Genomic DNA, 7,986 nt, shown 5'->3' with positions numbered 1-7,986 from the left:
CTTTCCAAATTATTTCTGAGCTTTGGTGGTGTATGGAGGAGATGGTAGGAGGCTGTAGTAAAGTCTGGGAAACACGGACCTCAAGGCAAGCTGTGCTTTAGTAACTGATCATCATTACAGTGCCTCCTACTCATTACTGCACATTTACCATAATTGGGATGGGGATGTTTCTGGGATCAGCAAATTGTGGAGCATCAGGGGAGAGATGTGCCCTAGAGATCAACATTGTGCAGAAGGAGCCCTTTACCCCGTAAGTTTTGGTGAAGCCCAAACTTCTGATGTCGACATTTTGACAGCAGTGAGAGTGAGCCATGAGCGCTGGGACTCGGGGAAGTATAACAGGGCCTGGCTGGTGCTGCTCTGCCAGAGCACCGCCTAGAGCGATGCTGCACAGAGCTACCAAAGTGAGTATACCTGACAACCGTGGATTGAGGCTGCCTTTGGCATTTGAAGGAAGGCTGTTTGGGGCAGGGCTGCTCAGGGGCAGGCTGTGATAGAGTCTGTGAGTCTGAGTTTCTCTGTCACTTGTGGAAGAGGAAGGTGCCAGCATCCAGGGAGAAGACAGCTAATCGTTTCCCAACTGCCATCCAGAAACATCTGCTTCTCTCTGGACCACTAGGGAGCTGTTGTACAGCAGGACATTTGAGGCACTGTACCCAAACCTGCCCCTTTTAATACAGGTGAGGAAAGTATAGGAGACATCAGACATCAAGGGCATTTCACCCTGGGTGTGTAAGCCCTTATTTTCTGTAGTCTCCCTACAGCACTTGTACATTTTTCCCTCCCAGCAGTGGAAATCTTTATTTAAGCTATGTATGTTATTTCTAGTGTCATTCTATTTTTTCAGGACAGGGCACGCTTGCCTTCTTTATTAAGATTTAGAATTCCAAGTATTATTACACGTATTCTGCATTTTTCTTTTAAGCTAACACGGTAGCTTCAGAACATAATACAGTACACTTTTATAGAGAATTGCTGAAACATTGAAAAAAGGACAGGTGGAAGGAGCACATAATAAGAATATTAATAATTGCCTTATAGAAAATTTTTCTTTAGTAGTTTCCAGGCACTGACACAAATACTACCTACATCAGCTCATTCAATCCTCACTATAGACAAGCACGTTACAAAGCATCACCCCTATTTTACAGATAAATATGGTGGGTCTTAGAAAGGTCAAGTAACATGTAGATAGAAATTAGAGAAACCAGGATTTGAAGTTCAGAGCGGCTGATTGTCAAGCTAATTCTTGTAGGACACGGCTTGTTGATGGCTGAGAGGGGACTGGAACCCAGGTCTCCTGAGCTCCAGCCTGTGGGCCCTTTCGCTATTATGCCTCCGCTACCCAGTGACACTGAATCAACATGTGGGAGATTCATACCGCTACGCTCCAAGACAGTGAGCAGATCAGTCAGAGTGGGAGATAGAAATGGACAAGTTAACCTGGAAGGGAGAGATAAAAGGATTAATCCAGGGGACGATCACAAAGACTGAGGGGATGGAGAGCAAAATGTTTGGAAAGAAAATCAAGTCACTGCAGTGACTCAAGATAATCCTTATGAACATGTTCCAGATCCTGACCAAATTGAACAAATCCATGATCTTATATTATTTACTAACTAGTGCTATTTTTATTGTTGTCATGAGTTATCAATTAAACAATTTATCAAGCACTATATAAAGGAAAGACATTATAGAAAATGCAGTGCACAAAAGCAGTCCATAATATGGGTCATATTATACCCATTTTAAATATTAAGAAACAGAGTCCAGGGAAGAAAACACATGCCCCCCAAAGCATGGAGCTGCTAAATGCCAGACAGGGATGCACAGCCAGGTTCATCTAATGGCAACATCCAGAATGCTTCTTTTATCATTCACTGTCTCTATGCCTGGCAGGGCACTTGGTTCTCAGGCTTATAAAGCAAAATAGGTCTCGAGAACATTGGTACATTGAAATCACAAGTCCAATGGTTGCAATCATGAAGGAAACTTTATTTTTGTTTCCTATTGTCTTTTATACTTTGATGTCAACTCAGGCAGATTCTTAATTTTTCTTTTCAATATTAGGCAATAAAACGATGTAAGGACAATTCAGATCACAAAAAATCCTTCACAAATCACAAATCAGAAACACAATTTTCTCTCTTCTGTGAGTAGAGGTGTGATGACAGTGTGAAACTTTGAGCTGAGTTAGGAGTGTGTCTGCTTTTTCTCTTCTTCACATCTCCTCCTTCACAGTCAATGGGGAGCAAGGGAACTAGGACATTTGTTACTTGATTTAGGCTTTCTTAGCCTGCAAGATGCTTAAAGTCAATTCTGTCTTAGACACTTTTGTAAGTTCTTGGAGACATTCTAGCTGTAACTCCCTCTAGGCAAGCAGGACCTCTCCTTCAGGGCAACCTCTCCTGAAAACTTCGATGATTCTGCTAACTTGTGATATACACCACCGACTCTTATCCATGGCTCCACTCAGCATGTTAGACCACAAACATGGGCAAGATTTCTTTCAAACTGAGACCTGGCTGACATTCCTACCACACTACTGAATCTAGCCCTCAAATATTTCCAGCATTGATCTTCCATCACCTTGAGCACATTTATTTCCAGTTATTTCCCTCCCCTCTGCTATGAAGGACCTATGAAGGTCACTCTAGCAAATCTGAGTCAGACACCTATCCCCTGTGTGCAACAACAACAGGGCAGACATATCACGCTTCCTAAGCGGTTGATTGAAGGCCTTCTCCTAGGTTTGGGGTTAGGACAAGGCGTCATCTTTCACTCCTCACTTAACAGTGTTCACAGCATGGCTCTTCCAATAAACCCTCCTTATAGTCTTCTCTAAATTCTACTCTTATGAACTCTGAAAAACTCAATTGTAGGCTCCCAGGATCCAAGAATTGTAAAAATAGATCTTCCCAAGAGGCATTCACAGATGCTTAACAAACATCTGCTGTGCCCTGATGCCTCAACCCAAACTTCAATTTTGAGATTCTTTTACATGAGGCAATCACATAGGCTGTGAGATAACTGAGTCAACAATTGTAGTAGGGTCCGCTAAGCGTTAAGGTGCTATGGGAGCAGAGAAGATGAATAACTAGATCTAGCAGATGTTAGGGGCGGCATCACAAAGAAAATGACATAAGCGATATTTGAAAGATGTTTACAAGTTACCTTGATAAAGAAATATATGGGAAAGCTGGATTTTAAGTAGAGGCAACACCATGCACAGATATATCAACCAGAATAATGCAGTTTTAAACTACAAATAATTCATTATGTCTGGAGTATAGAATGCTAATGCATTCAATAGAATCCTTTAAAACGTATGTATTAGTTCTGCAGTGTAAACAACAAATTAAAAACAATTAGAGATTTGTTCAAGAAAGCCCAGCATATTGGTTGCCATCCACTATTTACGCACTATTCAATGGAGTCAAAATGACCCACCTGCTGTTTCCCTTCCCTGTACATCCTTTTGGTAACTCTATGCCTTTGTCTACTAAATTTCATTTTCTCCTCCTGTTCATCCATTTCTACCCTCCATACTCCATAACTTTTGATATACAAAATTTTTTAAATTCATAACTTTCCTTTTGGGGCTACCATAATGACACACTTTCTGAGGCCCTTTCTCATTTTAATCCTCTGAATGACCACACTCTCCCACACATTATGTATCCCCAATACACTAACTGCATGCATCTTTCATGGCTCTTCCACACGCCATCTTCCCCTACCGGTGAGTAGCCCTTGACAGCAGGACCATGTGTACTTTTCTGTTTAATTTCCAATAGCTAATACAAGTGAAATATCACATGGTGAAATATTCCAAAATGTTTGTTTGGTAAATGCAGAGAAGATTATGTATATGCAATATCTTCTTTGCTGGTCCATAAGGTCCTTCATGATGTATGTGAGTCTAACTCATTCTTAAAGTCTCAAATCAATTAGAAAATTTCTTACTAGGGTGATAAATGAAGACTTTAGGTCAGAATCAAAAGTTAAGTTGGGGTTTATATATTCTATGATTAAGTGTTTAAATCTTCTGGCAATTCTCCTTCCTGATACTGAACCCATGTCCCTTAATTATAGAGTTAAAAAATAATCTCATTAGGGAAGCCTGTACCTGCAGAGATTTAAACATCACTAGGCCTCCCGGCCAGCTATCTCACTGAACTTCAGGGTTATGCTGGCCCTCATGTAGAAAGGCTTTGCAGAAAAACTCTGAGAGGAGTACATCATGTTGCCAGACTGCCTTTAGTTGATCCTCAAATGCCGGCTGTAAAAGCTTTGCAAAGGTTTCTTAGAAATACATGTGACCTCTCACCCCCTCCCAGCAACCATAGTAGGTATAAACGTATCACCTGCCTAATTCATTTTTCATCCTCTTGTGGATAGCAAAGACAAAATTCTCATTCCAAAAACTTCTATGGGTGTCTTAGAGTATTGTGCCTGTCAAATAACAACTACTTAATCGGAAGAAGGTCAATGCAGGGAAATAGTGAACATAATTTTGTCAGAGTTTATTGTGTCTCTTAAAAGATGGCATAGGTGTCTTGCTGGAGCTGATAGCAAGGCTGCTTCAATGGCAACCTTGAGGTTTAAATTCACCTATTTATCTGAGGAGACATTGAAATCCTTAATGAATGTGTCATCCAACATGGGTTGACTTGAGTTCTCCAGATCATCCAGTTTCTAGATTTATAGAGAAAAATAGTCTCTTCAAATACCCCTCCTAATTGGCCCCTAACTTCCTCTGTCATTAATATGTATTTTTACAACCACAACTCCGTGATTAATTTGATTATTTTATTTATATACTATTTGTTGAATATTATTTTGTAGGCACAGAGCCAGGTAACTTAGACAGTAGCTGTAGAGTGAGTAAATTACCTGTGTAACTTAGATACATGGGTTCCACAGTTAAGCAGAGAAAGAAAAGAGAGAAACAGACAATGGCAACACAGTTCAATGAGTTTACTGAGTGCTTATTAGGCCAGGGAAGTCTAAGCTGATGTCTTAATCTGCTCGGGCTGCTATAACGAAATACCATGGACTGGGTAGTTTAAAAAACAGAAATTTATTTATCACAGTTCTGGAGGCTGGGAAGTCCAAAGTCAAAGTGCCAGCAGATTCAGTATATGATGAGGGCCCACTTCCTGATTTGCAGGTACCGTCATCTTGCTGTGTGCTCATATGATTCCTTCTTCGTGGGCATGGGAGAGTGGAGGGAACTCTGGTCTCCTCTTCTTATAAGGGCACTTATGCCTTCATGAGAGCTCCACCTTCATGACCTCATCTAAACCTAATTACCTCCCAAAGGCCCCACCTCCTAATACCATCATATTGGGGGTTAGAGTTTCAACATATGAATTTTGGGGGACACAAATATTCAGTCCATAGTAGCCGGTTTCTGATGAGTGGACAAGAGTTAGCTATGAGAAGGGTGGTGGAAGCAGGTGAGAGATTGGCATAGGGACTTGGTGCATATTCCTGTGGGTAAGATAAATACTATGATTTAATTTGTTGGGGAAGTTGAATTTACTTTAACAATTTACTATAAGTCCTTACAAAAGCAAGGAGGCCAAAGAGGTAAGCTTTACACGTATCAAAAGAGGCAAATGAGCTTGGACTGATCAAAAGAGGGCAAATGAGCTCGGACTAAATGTAAAGCCATCGAAGGATTGTAAAATGTGGATTCAAATAAACAGATTTCTCTTTTTAAATCTCATTCTGGTACAAGATGAATTGGGAGAAACCTAGAGGAAAAGTGATGAGTTAGAAAAATGTTATACTAATCATCATATGAGTTATTAGGGTAGCATTTTTGATTGAGAAAATTCTGAGATTAGAATGTTAGGAGACAAAATCAATAGGACGTTGGTCTTTATTGGATTCCCTAGAAGCAGATCCTGAAAGTTGGATTCTGCTTACATGATTTGTTGGGGGAGTTTGAAGAAGAGGAGAAGTTAAATCAGGTATAAACAGGTAAAAAAAAGTTAGGCTCACAATGTGGTCTTAGTTAACATATTTTGTTAGCCACCTCTAGCATATGAGACCATAGGATAAATCTGCATAACAGAGTGACCTACATGTTGAGACTTGGCACAGCTTGTTCTTCCATGTCTGTCAGTGATTGGCCTAGGTTTTCTGAATAAGCAGGGAGAGTGCTTATCTTCCTGGAAGAGATTACTCTCTTTTGGCCAAAAGCCATTCTCCAGAGAAAGTGCCAGCTGTGAACTGTTTATAACCAATACTCACAGCAGTTGAGAGATGGATACACAGGCTACTAAAGGGGATTTGGGTGAGGAACCCACAAGCTCCATGACAATGTGCAACTGGTTAGTTCTTGGAAGTGAGGGAAGATGAAATGCAGTGTTACAAAGTAAGAATTGACTATGTGTTAGGAAATATATGAAGTAAAGCAAGATTGTCAGGGGGAACACTGTCACATATATGTGGACATGTGGAACATTCAGAAGGTAATGTTAGGGGAATCAGGTGGATAGTGTGTAAGGTAGGAGAGAAATAATAGGCTGGACATGTAGATTTTAGAGTCATCCCCTTCTGTAAATCAATTGAAGTTGCAGAAAAATAAAATGACAAACAGAGAAAGCACGGATTGAGAAGAGAAGAATGCATAAACAGAACCATGTACATTTACACTGAAATATTCCAGCTGTTCTTTTCACTTAAACAAACCAGAGAGGAGCGACAGGTATGAAATATGTCATCTTTATTTGTCTTTCTCAAAAGATTTTTCCTGGTACTGTCCATGAAATTAGAAGATGTTTTGGAATAACTTGATCCAAGGGATGATCTTGCTTTCTGTTACTGGACCTGGCATTGGAGGGAACTTCTTTTTGTTTGTGGGGCATGTGTACATATTTGTAATGGATGCTCAGAAAAAACCCATAGATCTTATTCTTATCACCTGGCTTTTACTAATGCAATGACACTTTGTGCCAAAGGAATCTCAGATGTATTATCAGCTTTTCATTTCAGTAACTTTCTAGGTAGTGCTGGTTGTAAAACTGTGCTTTATCTGGGGAGAGTGGCATGCGGTCTTTCAATCTGCACCACCTGTCTCCTCAGCATGGTCCAAGCCATCACCTTCAGTCCCAGGACCCACCTCATAGAGAAAGTTCAAACCATGAACTACAGGGAAAGTTCCTCCCTAACTCCTCCTCTTCTGGATCTTTAACTTCCTGATAAGCTCTAACTTGATCTTCTACATCACAAGTCAATAGCAGGAACATATCTGAAACTAGTCCATATGTTAGATATTGTTATATGCTACCATATAGGCAAATAGTTAGGTGGTTTTTCCTTGGTCTCATGGCTCTGCAGGATATCATCTTTCAGAGTCTCATGGGCAGGAGCAGTGGGTACACGGCTTCTCATCTGTATAAGCATCATAATTGTGTTCTCTACCTTCAGAACTCCAGGTTTCCAAAGAAAGAAATCCAGCCCTGAAATCAGAGCTGCTCAAAGTGTTGTCATTCTCATGACCTGTTTCTTTTTCTTCTATTGGACAGATTTCATTTTCTCCTTCTATATAGGTTCCTTCTTGATAAATAATTACATAATATTCAATATTAAAATATTTCTAGCATCTGGTTATGCTAGTCTCAGCACCTTTGTGCTGATCACCAGGAATGTCCATGTGGCTAACTACTGGCACATTCACTGAGAAACTGGAAAAACTACCTTCTATATTGATTCCTCTACTAACTAAAGGTAGATCATTTAGTGATATTTTTCCCTGGAAAAAATTCTGTCCAGCATAAATTATCAGTGTATTATAAAAAGAGTATACTAGTCCTAGTCTTCCAAGTAGCAAATACCAAGATAAAATAAAATGTGCAGGGAAGTTATCAGGGCAAATACCTGTGAGATAAAATGGAGGGGGAGCCAGGGAGGCTGAGAGCCGTCAGATTGTGATGCAAGTGTGATCCTGAGTGAAGGATAGAGAAAGAAGGT

At 40.2% G+C, this 7,986-nt stretch overlaps 1 pseudogene; it reads left to right on the top strand.

Moving 5' to 3' along the window:
* Positions 1 to 6,791: 6,791 nt before the first annotated feature.
* Positions 6,792 to 7,696, top strand: LOC131413494 (putative vomeronasal receptor-like protein 4; annotated as a pseudogene).
* The last annotated feature ends 290 nt before the right edge of the window (positions 7,697 to 7,986 follow it).

Source organism: Diceros bicornis, chromosome 14, assembly GCF_020826845.1.
Source record: "Diceros bicornis minor isolate mBicDic1 chromosome 14, mDicBic1.mat.cur, whole genome shotgun sequence".
Lineage (NCBI taxonomy): Eukaryota > Metazoa > Chordata > Mammalia > Perissodactyla > Rhinocerotidae > Diceros > Diceros bicornis.
The sequence above is the reverse complement of the archived record's forward strand: the minus strand, read 5'-3'. Positions and strand labels throughout refer to the sequence as shown.